The sequence below is a fragment of the Echinops telfairi genome, unplaced genomic scaffold (assembly GCF_000313985.2).
Source record: "Echinops telfairi isolate 266 unplaced genomic scaffold, ASM31398v2 ScPeMD7_6;HRSCAF=24_0, whole genome shotgun sequence".
NCBI lineage: Eukaryota > Metazoa > Chordata > Mammalia > Afrosoricida > Tenrecidae > Echinops > Echinops telfairi.
The window spans coordinates 23,078,603-23,096,482 of NW_022103902.1; the positions used below are offsets into that span (position 1 = coordinate 23,078,603).

At 40.4% G+C, this 17,880-nt stretch overlaps 1 protein-coding gene across 10 annotated transcripts in view; it reads left to right on the forward strand.

The window, feature by feature from the left end:
• Positions 1–17,880, forward strand: part of ROBO2 (roundabout guidance receptor 2) — a 1,556,064-nt gene that overhangs the window by 835,366 nt on the left and 702,818 nt on the right. The gene's annotated exons all lie outside the window — the stretch shown is intronic.

Consider the following 17,880-nt stretch of genomic DNA (forward strand, 5'->3'; position numbering starts at 1 on the left):
GAAAGCCAAATCAGCATCTCAGAGCTGGCAGGAATCTCCACGCGGCTGTTCTAGCACCCAAGGCTGCATCCTTAGGGATGTCCTGCAGGAAGTTAGTCTTGTCTGCAGAAGCAGGGAACTGGCTAAGGCAGCTGCATCCTGGTTCTACCATCAGAGAGCAAGAGAACCAGGAACTCGAAAGGCGAAGTTCACCAAGCCATTTATCTCCGCACCCTTCGATTAATACCACATGTAGGCCAAGTTGGCACAATAAACCTTAACTATGTCACCATCTATAGAAATTACTTAATATCTTCAAATCCTCTGGTTTTTGGTCTTTAATTCATAACAAATACTCTTCTTTCCATATCTGATCTGTTTTAAATACTGTACATTAACTTTAAAAAATCATCTGCCTTCTCTTATTTTTGTTTTTTCTTTCCTATTTTTTTTTTTGCTCTCTTCATAAGGGCCTTCTTGCCTTTTCTTCAATTTCCATGCCACCATAACTATGGCTGTTTCTGTGAAATTATGAAATTCATCCTTTAAAAATAATCTTCTAATATTTACATTTCTTATGTACTGTCATAAGACAACAAACAGAATCTTCCTTCTTGCCAAAATCTCGCTTTACTCTTTCCTGAGATGCAACAGTTATGAGAGCAATGCAAACTGCATATCTGATGAAGCATATGGTTTTAAATATTGATCTATAATTCATTTCTGTTTTCTGTATCAAGATGGATTACATCATCTTTAAGTTTGACTACACAGTACTGTTATTACCACCACTCAGCTGTCACTTTGTTGGGCTGTGGAGCCTTCGCACTTGCTGTGATGCTGGAAATGAGGCTGCCTGGTAAAGTCTCAACTCACTTTCTACACTGACGAGACAGACTTGGCAATCCACTCGTGAAAGAAACCGGTCAGTGAACCCGTCATTGATATCAGTGGGATACTGTCTGATATAGCAGCAGAAGAAAAACCTCAAACTACAATTGGGAAGAAATGCTTCTTAAAAGAGAGGTTGATGTAAATGCGATGGATGGAGTTATCAGGACTGCTGCTGCTGATGTGGCATGACATAACATGAGAAGAAGCAGTGGTCGACATCCACTAGTAATCAGAAAGTGGAATGCAGGACGCATTAAGGAAAATTGGAAGTTGTCAACAATGAAATGGAACACATACAATTGTTATTGTAGGCATTAGTGATCTGAAATAGACTGGTATTGCCATCTGAATCAGACGGGCATGTGGTCTACTGTTCTATGTGATAAACCAAAAAGAAATGACATGGTATTCACCTTTAGATAGGACATTTCAAGATCCGCCCTGAAGTGCAAACCTATCAGTGATAAGATAATATCAATATGCCTATATGAAGGCAAGTTAATGGATAATGTGCCAAAAATCTGCTCAAAGAGGAAGACAAATTAATACAACTATTATTCAAATATAAACACTAAGCACAGATGGCAAAGATGGAGAAACTGAACATTTTTACTATTTTTTACAATTCAAAATGGATCAAATATACAATCAAAGTGCACTGATAATTACTAGAACTTGCAATGCTAAAGTTGGAAACAAAGAACAACTACCAGTTGGAAAATATGTCCTTGGTGTTAGAAAATATTTTGGAGATCACAAGATAATATTTTATAAAACTATTGGTTTATTCATTGACAATGTCTTCTTAAGAATCATTATGAGAATGACCACAGAAGATTATAAAATGGAGAATAACTACATCATTCATGACTGCAAAATTCATACTTCCATTAATGCCAAACCACTGATAATCATGGTTCAGCCAGGTTGACATAAAACCTTAGCCATCACAGCCAGGTTTACTCTGACCTTACTGATACCATAGCATTGATGACTGACACTGTTCGCCATTGATGCAGAAAATACTGGATATGGAAGATTTTTTACTCCGGTCAAAATTGAAAAATATTAATGAGATGGATTGACACAGGGATTGTGAAAATGGACTTTAACATAACAATAACAGTAATGAATGCTGAGTAGGGTTTCCCCATATCACTAGACATCGGAGAAAACTCAATGGCACCTAGCGACAACATATATATGAACTTCCATATACAGAATAAACAAGAATCAAGTCAACCACATCTGTGGAAAGAGATGATGGACAAACTCAATATCATCAGGCAGAAGAAGGCTAGGAATTAGCCAAGGTACAAACCATCAGTTGCTCATATGTAAGTCCAAGTTGAAGCTGAAGACAACTAAAGTAAATTTGCAAAAACCAAGGTACAACAATCTTTAGTATCTCTCACCTGAATTTAGAGATTACCATAAGAGGGAGGGGGGAGCAGGGAGGGAGGGGGAAAATGAGGACCTAATGCCAGGGGTTTAAGTGGAGAGAAAATGTTTTGAGAATGATGAGGGCAATGAATGTACAAATGCGCTTTACACAATTGATGTGTGTATGGATTGTGATAAGAGTTGTATGAGCCCCTAATAAAATGATCTAAACAAACAAACAAACAAAAAGAATAGAGTTGAGGTAAAGAACACTTATGACCAGAGGAGTTGTGGGACATCAAAGCCATCATACATAATTTAATTAAAAAGTAAGAAAAGGCTAATACGAATGTCAGAATAGACTCTGAACCTTCTTCTTGAATGTACAGTAGCTAAAGTAAATGGAGGAAATGATGAAGTAAAAGAACTGAATAGTATTTTTCAGCAACAAATTCTAACAAGGGCCAGCAGCAGGGCGTGTTCTGATTCAGGAACTGCATCCTCAGTTTTCCTGTTACTTCCAAATTGAACTTGATCCTAAATTGTACCCTGTATTTCCATATAAACCACTTAATTGTACATAGAGTTCATGAGTTTTTTGAGGCTTTGCAGTGAGCTAGTGAACCCAAAGGCATAGGGAGAGTTCTAATGGATAGAGTACTTCAGTTTGGAAACATCATACCTTTTGACACATTTAACCTGTGCTATAAAAAATAACTTTGTGTACACCCTTATAAAATTATTCATTCAGAATTATTTTATTTCCTCTCTCTCTCTCTGTAATCACTGATCTTTGAGGAATAAATTCAAGTGGCACCGAAGCTACTGGCCAAAACCAAAGAGCCAGGTAGAAAGTGAATACCAATTGAGATGTTTCAGTACACTGAGGTAATGCTGAAATTACTTCATTAACATGGTCAGGAAAATTTTAAAGAAAGTTACCCAAATGGAGGTCATAGGTGTCCCCATTGCAAAGAAATAAAAACAGTGCTTTTAAAAATTAATAATAACAAAAAAATAAAAATAAACTAATAACAATCACTTTACTGGGGGGCTCTTACATATCTTAGAACAATCCATAATTCAATTGTATTAAGTACACTTGTACATATGTTGCTATCATCATTTCCAAAACATTTTCTTTCTACTTCAGCCCTTGGTATCAGCGCCTCCCTCCCTAACCCTCCCTTGATCAATTGCATATTATTGATCAATTGCATATTATTATTGTTATTTCATATCTTACACCGTCCATTGTCTCCCTTCACCCACATTTCTATTATTCATCCCCCTCGCAGTGGGTGTGGGTGTGAGGGTGGGGAGTGGGGTTTATCTAACTCTGTGATCAGTTCCCTCTTTCTACCCCTTCTTCCCCCTCCACCCACCAACCTTCCTGGTATCACTACTCCCACTACCATTCCTGCAGGGTTTATCTGTCCTGGATTCCATATGTCTGTACCAATGTGCATACTCTGGTCTTGCTGGATTTGTAAGGTAGACCAGGGTTATGATAGTGGGGTGGAGGAAGCATTTGGAACTAGAATGGAATGATGTGTGTTCTGTCTGTGCTATATGCTAGACCTGTGTTATGCTAAGAAATCTTTTGTTGTAACTGAGAAATGACTACTGCCATGCAACAGGAAACAACCAGAAATTCAAAACCAAACTAAACTCAATGCCATTGAGTCGATGCTGACTCAACGTGACCCTATAGTCCATGGTAGAGCTGCCCTTGTAAGTTTCTGAGGCTGAAACTTTGTACCACCTTTCTCCTGAGGAGTGGCTATTGGTTTCAAACTGCTGATCTTGTGGTAAACAGCCCAATGAGTTACCATTATACCAGCAGGGCTCCTCAATTCAAGTTCCCTTCAAAAGAGAACATTGGCAGGACAGTCCCGACTTTCGACGTTTTAAAAATGTCCTGATTTTTGGAAAGAATGCACGACAAGCTAGGGAACAGTCTATTTCGTCCATATAGACCAAATTTTTAATCAAGAACGCCCCCTACCCCCCCATCCCCACCCCCGGCCTCCCTGTCAATGATTTCCCGCTTTAAATCTGGTCACCTTACGATGAACCCCAGCCAAAGCAGAGACTACACGATAGATGTTCACATGTGTTTTATCAGCAATGTAAAGGCACTTGACTGTGTGGCTCCCAACGAATTATGGATACTATGACAAAAATGAGAATTCCAAAATTGTTCACTGTGTTCATGTGAACCTGTACACCGATCAAGAAGTCGTCATCCTAAAGAACAGGACGATGCACTGTGGGTAAATCTGAAAAGCTGTATGGAAAGGTCGGATACCCTTCCATATTGTGCATCTCTATTTTGAACAAATGATATGTGAACCAAGACTGTGAAGAAAAGGATATGATGAAAATTGGAGGGATATTTACTAACAACCTGTAATATGCAGGTCATACATAAAGCACTTACTGATGAAGTTAAAGACTAGACACAGGTTGATCCCCTCGACATAGGTTGATCCCCTCTCCTTGAAGGCGAGGCTGGGCTGGGGAGTTGGGGGTGGGTGGGCGGTGGAGAGGGTGGCGGCCCTGAGGGCGCTGTGGGGGGCAGAGAAGCCACTGCCCTAAGTAAGGAGGCGGAGCCACTGACTTTGGTCCCCTGGGGTCCTGCCCAGTGCGGGACCTGGTGACACAACTAGATAACAGTATTAGGAGAGTCCAGTGCGTGGTGATGGATGGTGCAGTGAAACAACTAGGGGCTTCCGGGAAGATGGCCCCTCGTTCGCCCCCCTTTTCTTCCCTCTCCAGGCTCTCCACACAAGACCTTGACTCTTATGGGATGTCCTCAAACTCTGAGGCCAGCCCAGTTAGTAAGAAATGTACACTCTGAAGTAAGACCCTGAATTACTACCATGGCCCTGCCAAGCAGATGAGAATGTAGCTGCTAGCTGCAGACCCGGAGCAGACCTGAGATAGTGTTGTGCATTCATTACAAGGTTGCTACGGATCAGAAGCGACTTGATGGGGCTTAACAACAGCAGCAACAACAATCTTATCTGTTCTACCTGGTGGTTTAGTGGTTATGCACTGGGCTGCTGGTGACTAACTACACGGTTAGCAAGTTTGAAACCACCAGCCGCTCCTCGGGAGAAAGATGAAGCATTCCACTCCCATCAAGGGTTCCAGTCTGGGAAACCCACAGGGGCAAGCAATTCTAACTTCTCCATTAGGGTCGCTATGAGTTGGAATCAACTCGTTGACAGTGAATTTAATTTAAGGTTTTCTTTTCTTTTTTACCCTTGTCTATGAGTTGGACTTCACTCAATGGGAGTGAGTTTGGAGTTTGGTCTAACTTTATTTTAAAAGGAGCCCTGTTGATGTAGTGAACTAGGCATTCATTGGTTTGCTAACTGCCAGGGCATCAGTTCAAAGCTACCAGTGGCTCTGCAGGAGAAAGATGAGGCTTTCTACTCCCTTAAAGATTCAGTCCTGGAAACCCACATCTGCCATTTTGAGTGGCAGTCGATCGATGACATGGTGAGAAAAGTGTGGAACTTAAAAAACAAAAAGGCCATTTCAAAATGTCCCATCTGAATGGTATTTTGATATCATAATTTTATCATTATATAACTGAAAGGTAGGGGGCTGATCTAAATAAATAGAAGATAACATTGAAAAATCGTCTTTTAAATTTTGTATGAACCTAAGTATAATAACTCTAGGGATTTAGATAGTGTGTAGTTAATGGGTATTACATTTGCTAATGCCTTCTGATTAAAATAGAATTTTATTCATGTTAGCATACTTTTTATTCTTTTTAAAATGCAATCATGTCAGAAAAAGGCATGATACAATCTTTAAAAAATATAAGGAAATATTAAATGACTATAATTTCTACTTGGAAACATTAAGTAAAAGTTTTAACATCCATTGCCGAATGCCTTTGGCACAATTCAATCAACATTCTCAGAGAACCAGATAAGTTGCCTATGGTAGCAGATAGAAGACTTAAGTTGTTTTTCCGCTGTTAATTTATTTAATGTTTCTCAGGAAGAGAGAAAACTAAAATCTTCATGTTTTTACAATTTTGTATCATTACATTAAAAAAAAGGAGTGATACAAATCTCAATGTAGATGTTAGTTGTCCATTTCCCCATCTGTTTTCTTTGTACTACAGTAAAGAGAAAAGCAAAATTCTCCCAAGTTAGCTTTCCAAACAACCCAAATATGAACGATCTTGGCATCTCCTTAATGTAAACATCAGTCCTGACAGAAAGCAGTGAGTCATCAATCATTAACAAGTAGCTATTAAAATAACAAGTTGAAGAGATGTACTCTCCTCTGTCTGTTACTGTCCATGTCATCTAACATTCATAGAAAGATTATTATTTTTTTCTTTTCTTTTTTGGGTAGTTTTAATTTTATTATTATTATTTAATCATTTTATTGGGGGATCTTAAAGATCTTATAACATTCCATAAATCAGTTGTATCAAGCATCTTTGTACATATGTTGCTATCATCATTTTTTAAAATCATTTTATTAGGGCATAGAAAGATTATGGGGAAAAAAAAGAAGAAAGATGATTGGTATTTGTTGCTAGGTGCCACACAGTCAGTTCTCACTCCGAGCAATCCCATGTCTAACACACCAAAACACGGCCCAGTCCAAGCCAGTCTCAAAAGGGAGCCACTGTGCCAAACCATCTTTGTGCGGTTTCTTTTGGGTGATCCTCTACTTTACCAAGCAAGGCAGCCTTCCCCAGGATTGTTGCCTCCATAGCTTGCCCAAGTAGTTGAGTTTAGCCTTCCTCTCTTCTAAGGAGCATGCTGGCTTTTCTTCTACCAAGGCAAACTTGTCTATTCTTCTGGCAGTCTATGTGATAATTAATATTCTCCATCAACACAATAATTTAAAAACACCAATTCTTTGGTCTTACTGACTCGTTCTCCAAATTCCACATGCACGTGCGGCTTTGAATATACCTGGGTTCAAGCCAGGTGCTCTTCAGTCTTCAAAAGAACACCTTTGCTTTTGAAAATGATGAAGAGAGTGACGGCAGCAGATTTGCTAGCTGCACGTCACGATCCGATTTCCTGGCTGCAGCTTCCATGAATGTTGATTGTGGATCAAAAGAAAACAAAATCCTTAACAATCTCAATCTTTTCCCCATTTATCACAATATTGCTTTTTGGTCCCGCCGTGAAGACATTTATTTCCTTTAGGTTAAAGTGTGATCCACACTGAAGGCATTAATTTTTTATCTTCATTGCTAAGTGCTTTTGGTCTATAATTATAGCAATCAAAGTTGTGTCATTAACATACGACTGGTTGTTAAGGATCCTTTCTGCAATCCTGATGGTGTGTCTTTCTTCCTGTAGTCCAGCTCCTCGGGTAATTAGTGCAGCATGCAGACTAAGAAATACAGTAAAATGATACAATGCAGACACACACTTTTCCTGATCTTAAACCATGAGACACCCACAAAACAAACCCAATCTATGTACAGGTTCCCCATGGAGCACACATGAATGTTCTGGATATTCCATTCTTCAAAATGCTATCCTCCGTGGTTCACGATGTTACACTCCACATCAATACATTGGTATCCTTTGCTTTCAGTCAATAGCTGGCTGCTATCAGCAATGCCATCCTTTGATCCTGGTCCTCTTCAGAACCCGGCTTGAATTTCTGGCAGTTCCCTGTCCATGTCCTGGTTTTGACTTAGCATCAGCAAAATTTACCATGCAGGGGATGTGAATGCTGTGGGTGGATCAGTCTGAATCCTGTTGAATCCCTTTGCTTTAGGCTCTCTTCTCATTGGTTGAACTTTCCTACCAGGTCCCATGAAGCAGCCCTTGGTTGAAACACCTGCATTTGTGTTCTGTCCATTCTTGGGACCTAGCCTGTGGACATCATGCCTTTAATGCGCTTTGGATCTCTTTCAATCTCTCAGTTTGGGACAGAATGCTGTCTTCTGAAAAAGGCTTGAAAACAGATCAGTTATTTTGGTATCGTGAATTGGTGTATTCCCTCCGTATTCTTTGGGATTTCCCGTGTCATTACATTATTTTGTTCCTAGAATCTTCCAATATTTCAACTCAAGGATTGGGGCTTTTCTTTGGGTTTTCAGATTATTTCAGGTTATTTATGCCAAGATGTTGCATTTTCTTCTATAATATTTGTCTTTGTCTTCTCAAGTCACCCTTTGAAATCTGTGCAACTCTTTTATTTCACCTTTTTTTAAAATTTAGCTACTCTGTGTTCAAAAACAAGCTTCTGTATCAACTGACATCTACTTTAGATTTTTTTTCCTTTTTTTATTATTTTTTAATGATTTTTCTTCTTTCATGGTCTTCAATCATTAATGTTTAATAAGTCAAATATATTATTGTGATTGTTTTCTACCTTGTCTGTCCATGTATTGTACTGTGGGGTGAGTGTATTGCTGGGGGGTGAAATGCTATGCCATTGACACTTCAGGCACCAGCGAGGTCACCCATGGGGGCGGGTTCCAGCAGAGCTTCCAGACTCAGGCAGGTGGGACAGTGAAAACCTTATGAATAGCAGATCAGTGTGTGATATTTTGCCAGACGTTGAGCACTCTACCTGGAGGGCCCTCCAAACACGACTAGGAAGAGCCGATTCCTCAAAGTGGACCAACAGTAAAACCACACTATGGAGTGGATTCCAAACTCACTGTTAGCCTACACCACAGAGGAAAACTGCCCCAAAGAGTTTCCAAGACTGCAAATCTTTTCAGGAAAAGAAAGAATCCTTTTTGTTGTTGTTCACAAGCTTGCTGAGTGGCTTGTGGATTTGAACTGTGACTTTGTAGTCATCAGTCCAATGCTTACCGCTTGTCATCACTAGAGATCCTTCCTTAAATTGATTGACCTCATGCAAAATATCCACTCAGTTAAATTCTTCAAAAGCACATCCAAGTACCCTACTGAGTAGGCACCATACTGACTTCGTTTCAGAGAGTGGAGATTTGAATCTCTATCTGATTTCAGATTTCAGAACTGTATTTCATATACAGACTACCTATAACTTCCCTACTTCAATGTGCCGTTCTCCCATCTCCTATCAGCACAATTAGATTGGAAATGCTTCTACACAGTCAGATTAAATCAAACCCAATCAAACTCATCAACAAGCCAATTTCCTCTTAAAAGGACTCTGTAAGGAAGTGTTCTTTGGAGGGACGGATGGTGAGAATTCTTCTCACATACTTTGTATCTGTCATCAGAAGGGAATAGTCCCTGGAAAAGCCAGTCTCTGGACGTTACACTTGATAAAGTAGAGGGGAGTGAAAGAAAGGGTAGAGACCTGTCTGTAGTGTGTCCAAGGCTGCACCTCTTGACAGGAGCAGATTGCCACGTCTTCTGTGGAACTGCCGATGGGTTCATACAGCGAACTGTTAGTTAGCAGCCAAATACTTAACCACCCTGCCACATGAGCTCCTCAGGGTTAGATTAGAACAGACTAATCGTTTCCTTAAGACTCGTGGGATAGTTTGCTCAGGAATATTCTTAAATCTTTTCTGGAAGTATTTAAAATAAAATAGGCTTTCATCTCTCTTTAAACAAGAATTGGAATGACTGGATAAAGGAACCCCAGAACTCCTATAAAGATCCCTCCAGATTTCTGATAAAATTTCTTTTTAATGTGTCTTTCTTTCATGGGGAGTGAAGTAGGGCGGGACTAATTGATAGCTGAATAGCAACCTAGCTTCACAACAGATAAAAGTTGTCATTGTTGGCTTTAGGTGCCATCAAATTGGCTCCATCCCATAGCAACCTTAGCACAACAGAAGGCAACACTGCACAGACTTGTGCCATCCTCACAGTTGTTCCAATGCCTGAGCCCACTGGGGTAGATATGGTGTCAATCCATCCTCCGGAGGGACCTCCTCTTTTTTGCGGCCACTCTATTTTACCAGATAGGATGTCCCTCTCCCATGGGGGGGAGGGGGGAGGGGTCTTTCCTGACAACATGTCCAAAGTATGTAAGATGAAGTCTTGATATCCTTGCTTCTAAGGGACACACTGGTTGTCCTTTTTCCAAGCTAGATCAGTTTGTGCTTTTAGCAGTCCATGATAATTGCAATACTCTCCTCCAGCACCATGTTTCAAATGCATCAATTTCTGTCTATTCTTCTTTAGTCCATGTCCAACTTTCACACACACATGAGGCAATTGAAAGTATCATGGTTTGGGTCAGGAGCCCTTTAATCCTCGAAATATCATCCTTGCTTTCCAATACTCTAAAGAGGTCTTGTGCAGCAGATTTGCCCAACACACTTGTCTTTTGATCTCTAGACTTGTTACTTCCATGAGCATTCACTGTGGATCAAGAAGACATAATCCTTTACAACTTTCACCTTTTCTCATTTATCATGATGTTATCTATTGTTGCAGTTTTAACGGTTTGCATTTTCAGTATGCAGTAGTAATGCACATTGAAGGCTACAAACTTTGAATTTCATCAGCAAGTGCTTCAATCCCTCCTCACTTTGCACAAGCAAGGTTGTGTCATCTGCGTACTGAAGGTTGCTATTAAGCCTTCCTCCAATCGGATGCCACATTCTTCTTCATCTAATCCTACTTCTCTGATGGTTTACTCAGCATACAGATTAAGCAAGTATGGTGAGAGGATACAATCCGGAAGCACACCTTTCCTGATTTTAAACCATGCAGTATTCCCCTGTCTTTACACACAGCTACCTCTTGAACCAGGGACAACTTCCAAATGAGCATAATGAAGTGTTATGGAATTCCCATTCTTCTCAAGGAGATCTATGGTTTGCTATGATGCGCACATCCAAATGCCTTGGTGTAGTCCATAAAACACAAGTAACATCTTTCTGGTATTCTATACTTTGAGCCAAGATCCATCTGACATCAGCAATGATGTCCCTTGTTCCAAGTCCTCTTCTGATCCTGTCTGAATATTTGGCAGCTCCCTGACAGTGAGGACGCGAACAATAATGGACATTTTCCACAAAATTCTTGATGCCCTTTGGTAGAAAGAAGCTTTTTAAAAAGCCTCAGTGCTATTCATGCTACATAGTTTTCATGGACCCTTGTCTATTCCAATCAATAACTCCAATTTCTCACATTGCTATCATAATTGTATACCCAATTCAGCACATAGATCATTGGATCTTTCTATCCAATTTGTCATGTGGTAGATATAATAATGTTTTTAAATATGAAGAACTCACCATTGAAAATAAAGACAAACCTTTCAGATAGGGGAACACATACAATTTATATCAAATTGTAATTCTGCCTTTCACTGTGGGCTAGGACAGAGGATGTACACAGGTACAGATAAGAGCTCATGACATCTGGAATCCCGGTCAGATAAACCCCTCAGGAACAGAAATGGGAGTAGCGATACCAGGAGGATAGGGGGAAGTGGGGAAGAGGTTGGGGGGCGGGGATGGAGATTGTGGGAGAACGGAGACAGCAGTCAATGCAAGATATGAAAATGATAATAATAATTTATAATTTATCAAGGGGTTACAAGGGTGGGAGGGAGGGTAAAAAGAGGAGTTGATACCAAGTGTTCAAATAGAAAGTAAATAGAAAGAAAATAATGATGACAACATGTGTACAAATATGCTTGATACAATTGATGTATCGATTGTTGTAAGAGCTATTAGAGTCCCCTATAAAATGATCTTTAAAAAAAATGCTTTCATATTTTTCAATTAACCCTTTGATCTCCTTATATTCATATTATTACGTATTTCATGATAGACCAAATTACTCTAAGGAGAAAAAAGTTACATTTCCCTATACTCTTTATTGCTAAATAAGAAGATCACTCAGTAGTACCTGCTTAAATAATAAAAAGACAAACTTTTCATCCAAACTGAGATATCCTAATTATTATTCTTTATATGAAGATATGTCTATACACTTGGCCCATGATAATTTCTCCCATTGATTTCAGTCAATCACTTGATAAAATATGCACTATAAATCCCATTTTTAACACAAAAATACATTACCTAAACTCCATGCTCATATCTAACAAGTAAAAACCTACAAATTTTGTAAAATTTTCCTTAGAGAATTTCATATACTCTACACACAGAACTTATTTTGTCAGGCAGAAAAAAGACACTGTGGATATTGTAGGAGAGTCAGAACCTGCTCCCAAACATGCTAGTTCTTCTGTGTAGCAAAGCTCCATTTGATCGCATGCACCCTTGAGTTCATCCCACGACAGTATTGCAATGAAGAATAAGCAAAACCTTTCTGCGTTGCAGATTCCATTATAAACGCTGTTTAAAAAGCTTAGCAAAAAGGGAACTGTCAACCTTGGGGGCCTATGGACACGAGGAGTCATTTTCCCAAAGTTTTGACAATCCTATCTCTATAAGAGCAACAACAATTCTGCTTTGGGTTTCTAAAAATTCCTCTTAAGCTGACAGTTACATGTTGCAAAAATTCAATTACATATAGCCTAGATAGGAGCAGATGGACGGGAAATCATTTGGCAAAGAAGCAAGGGGAATTCTTATGCTAATAGATCACAAGATTATGGTGTGAGAATAGTGAAAATGAATATCATTTTACGTCATGCAAGTCAGGATCTGTACTAAATTAGGAATATGGTTTCTTTAAAAATAAATGCTGAAATTACAGGTAGCAGAATTCATGCCCACATACGCAGCCTGGACCGTCTGTTGACAGGGCATATGGAGTCTTCAAACACTTTGAGATCATTTGCATTGTTGTGAAGCTGACAGTTTTGTTTGCTTTATGAAAAGCACTACCCTTCCCTAGGTGAGAGTTTCTCATCTTTGCTACCAAAAGTCTACTTTTCAGACAGAAGTTGAGGTTTTGTATTTTACTAAGACAGGGCAAGATGGGCAACCTCAGAACACCGACATAAAAATAAATAAATAAATAATCCCATCAGTGATGTCTTTGATTGAGGAAATTCAGGTTTTAGAATGCACACACTACAGAAATCCCCCAATGATTAAGCACACCTCGATGTCGTGCACTATGGAAATATCACTGACACCGTAAATCATGATAGAGATTTGTTTTTCAAATGGATTTTGATCTTTTTAAAGACGCCCTTCTTTCTTGATGAGCAATGATCTTATTTGATAGGAAACACTTTATTTTTTTATGCAATATTGCTGTATTTTAATACAGCGTAGGTCATGTTTCTGACAATAGAATAGTTTAATGACTGTTTAATGGAGCAAAAATACTATGATAGATTAACAGATAGATTTTTAGGGAGGTAGACAGATAGGTAAATAAGTATATTTATATACATTTATGCATTTTCTCCAATGTATATACATTATATACATTCATATTGATAGAGATAGGTTTTAAGTAAATTGATTGGAATCAATCCTTTGACCATATTTTTCAGAAGAGAAATATGAATTTCACCCCGCCTCCCTCACGTCCTTTGTGGAGCAAAGCGAGGCAGAGTGTAATGTTGCAAAAGGAAGAATGTGGACAGAAAGAAAGCTAAAATGAATGACCCCTTCATCCCTGACTGTGCTTTTAATGCTTCATTTCTTTTAATGGGCCTGTGTTCCTTTACCAATCACCTATATCTTTCATTTAAGTGTAGCACTTTTTTATGTAGTAATGTAAGACAATCTTGCAGAGGCAACATTCTAACTGTAAAAAAAAAAAATCAACAAAGAAAATCACTGTTTGTTTATGTTTCTGTACATCAGAATCTTTTTTCAATTGATCAATCAGAGGGACTTGTTCAAGTGCTACAGTAAATCTACAGTGTGGAAGATCGCTCCAATTAATCTCAGGCAGCACAGCATAACGGAGCAGCAGTTTTATAATCCAATAGATTTCAAAGTAGGTTGTGTGGATGTTTTCATCCATGCAGCAGCGAGGATATCAGCCACCTTGGGCTGTTGTGTTAAATGAAAGGATGCAGTCTGAGGAAGTAGAACACTTCCTGACAAATAGTGAGTGCCGAACCTGTGGATGTATATTATTATTATGCATCAAACCTTTCATTTGTCTGTGTGTGCTGTCTTGCACATAGAAAGAGAATATACTAGAAAGAGTCAAAAATGGAGAGAGCGTTTTAAAATTACAGAATATCCTTGGGGAATCTAGTCAGGAAAATAAATATTTAATATTTTAGAGGCTGTACTGTGCAGGTTGCTTTCAGATGGTTATTTGATGGTTCTCCTGAATGCCAAACCAAAAGTGACATCACAGAGAAGGCCACTTGATCACCTCACTCAATTAAGGTTAATTACAGTCTTCTATACAAGTCGTCTTTAGATATATTTCAATATCTCTTTATCTGGTGTGCGCATTTTGAACACATAATAATACCATTCCGAGTTTGACATAAAAGGAGCCTAGAGATCCAAACACATATTTCTATTCAGCTGCTAGTGTAGAGAAGAAAACAAAACCCAAGGAAAGATAGGAAACTAAATCCACATTTGTCCCAGCATCTTCAATCCTCCGCATTGAGAGTGTGGGGACTCATTGTTCTGAGTCATTTCTAGCTTTCTTCTGAATAAAAACCTAAACCTAACCCGAAGCAAAAGCACCACATACACAGTTTTAGCAAACAAATTCATTAATAATATTATTATGTAACATCGACCAGGAGTTTCAGGCTTTGAATTTATTTATTTTTTAAAAGTGAAAAACCCATTTCTCGTGTAGGTCTTGTTCACTAGGTGTATGCTTCATTTAATTTAAATAGATGCTATATATAAACTCACTGCCCGTGTGCTGACCCCCTGTGCGTTTCTGAGCCTGTGACTCTTTATGGGAACAGAATGCCCGGTCTCTTTCCTGCAGAGCTGTTGGTGGTTCAGAACTGCCGACCCTGCATCTTGCTTAAACACTACACCAATAGAGCTCCTTATATATGTGTGTGTGTGTGTGTATGCGTTTCTTTATATGATATATATATACATCATATATATATGACACACATATATAAATGTCAAATCAAGTAAGACCCTAAAAACCCAAGACTAAACTCACTTCCTTCGCATCAATGGGGACTCACAGTGACCCTGTAGGGCAGGTAGAACTGCCCCAGTGGCTTTCCTTGGCTATAACTGTTAATGGGACTAGAAAGCCCAGTCTTTCTTGGCTGAGTGACTGACCGTTTTGAACAGCTCACTTTGTGGATTGCAGTGCAATGCATAACCACTATGCCCTCAAGGCTCTGAAGACACGGAAGAAGCATTATTAAGAAAATAAAGTTGATGAACTTGTCTTCAAGAAAATCAGAAATCATAGCATTCCTTGCTCTGGGGTTTGCTCTGTGATGTAGGTGGTGGTGACAGTTATGATGGGGTTGCCTCTGACTGATGGCCACCTTTTTTCTAGTGGAATGAAACACTGGTTGGTCCTGTCCTGTGCCGTCCTCTCAAGAATTGGGATACTTGAGCCCATCATCGTAGGGTATGGTACAAACACAATCCTCGTCCAAGACCACTGGCTTGCTTTGTCACTTTTATCAGGCACAGTAATAATAGATGGAAACTGTTGATGGAAGGTGCGAAATGCCAAGTAAGTATAATTAAAGATGTGTCCCTTAAATTAGCCTCTTGTCTGTGTGGGGTCATCTGTTGATCCCGACACTAGGACAAGTTTGTTTGTGTACAGAGCTATGGCTGCATTTTTCTGCACTCAAGGGAAGCCCAGCTGGTTAGTCACACACTCTTTTTCATCCAGCGTAGCTCTACTTTCCTCCATCCTTCCTTCCCTAAGGAAATGTCAGTCTATCAACTATAAAATAGAATGGTTTTTGCCCAATGGTCATGAGTAACCCTCAGGTAAAATGTTCCATTTAAAGGCTTCTATGGATACAAGGTTCTCTGAATGATTTTATGATGATTCTACTTTCATTGCCACAATGGAATCACAAAAGCTGACTTACATAGAGGAGACAAGTTCAGAGACAAGAACTAGACTTGATAACCCTCAATTTATAAGCCTAGTTCAGTTGCTAAAAATGCAAGTTTTGAGGAGCTATACATTATTTTCCTGTATAACAATCATAAGAGGAATTCTGACCCAGTGATTTTGTAGGATTTCTCTAGATGAAAATATCATCAAATTTAGTTAGACCTCTTGGCCTTTCAGAAAAGGACATCAATTTGTTTTCTCACAATGGCTTAGCTTGCACTCTCCTTTCCCCAGTGCTATAATGTGACTAGATCCAGAATCACTGCTGTGCCAATTCAAGTGATTTAACCTCGGCACATTCATGGGCTTTCACACCGCCCGCCGGACCCGCATACACGGCAGATCCAAAGTATGCAGAAATTACTTCTGTTTCACAAGGAGGGTGACTGGATTGATTCCTTTGCAAGATCATTTCATTAATTTTGTAGCATTACTTTTCTAGTATACTGAGGTGCCAGAAGAAATATTCTAATTGCTGACCTGTTTTTCAATACACACTCTCACACTCATAATAGGCGAAATTAAACAGCAACACCAAAATGTATCCACGGAACAAAAGGCTCATCCTTAAAGGGAGAGAATCTTTTCTCGTACTTTCCAGTAGGGGGAACTAAAGACTCACCGTTCAGTTTGGTTCAGGGACCCGCGTGAGTTTCTAGAACCCGCTTTCTAATCACCTCAACACGCTTCAAACAGCTACCAGCTAGCCTGTGATCACACCGGGCCCGGCCACACCAGCGGTGGCCAAACTGCCGCGTCCTTCGGATCAACTTGGGCTTTCCGCAATCATTCCTGGTACGGAGTGACGTTCACTCCGTGTTTGCTGGGTTCCCTTAAATGTCACGACAGTGGTGTCTAGTGATCCTTGGGCTGGGATTTCGACTACGCGGGGCGGGAAGGTTATGTTAGTTCAGTTGGGTTTTCAGCACCCGCCAATTGGGGGTAATGCGTGCCCAATATCCTTTCCAAGCTGCTCAGCAACACAGGTTTCAGGCTTCCACTGTCCCCCCAGCTCTTCCATACCAGACCCCGGTGCTAAGCATCTTCTGTTGAACTCCCTTGCATCCCTCGATTCCGTGTCAAACTCATCTTTGAGGGGTCTTAAGACCACTGAGCAACCTGGGAGGGCATTTCGCCCCTTCTCCTCTCCCCCCACCCCAGTGCCCCGTGCCCCGGGCCCCGTGCCCCGCGGATTCCGCAGGGGGCCATAGATCTGGCCGAAAACGAGCAGATGGACAGAGGATACGGATTTCCATCAAGTTCCCCCCCCCCTTTTTGGTGCGCCTTTTTTACGAACGGGGAAGCCCCCCCCCCCCCCCCCCCCTCCCGCACAACCTTTCCGCCCCAAAGGTGGCTGGGTTTTGCTCTCCGGCGCGTTGGGCCTCTCCTTTTGCTCAGAGGTGAAGAGGGAATGTTTGTGTGATTTTCCCGGGTAATGAGGCTGCGCCCTGGGTCCCGGAGAATGATCTTCTTCCCGAAAGCGCGTGCGGCTCCGGCAGAAGGAGGGAGGGATGAATAATTAGGAAGGGCTTCCATGAAATCACTCACCGAGAAAATTACCTGCCCATTAAACAGGACGCGTCCGGGAGCAGGGGGCCCGCGCCCACCTCGCCCTCCCCGCGGCAGGAAGCGGGGGGAAACCAGGAGGGGCTCGGCCGGGGGAAGGAGCGCACCGGCCGCCCGGGCCCTT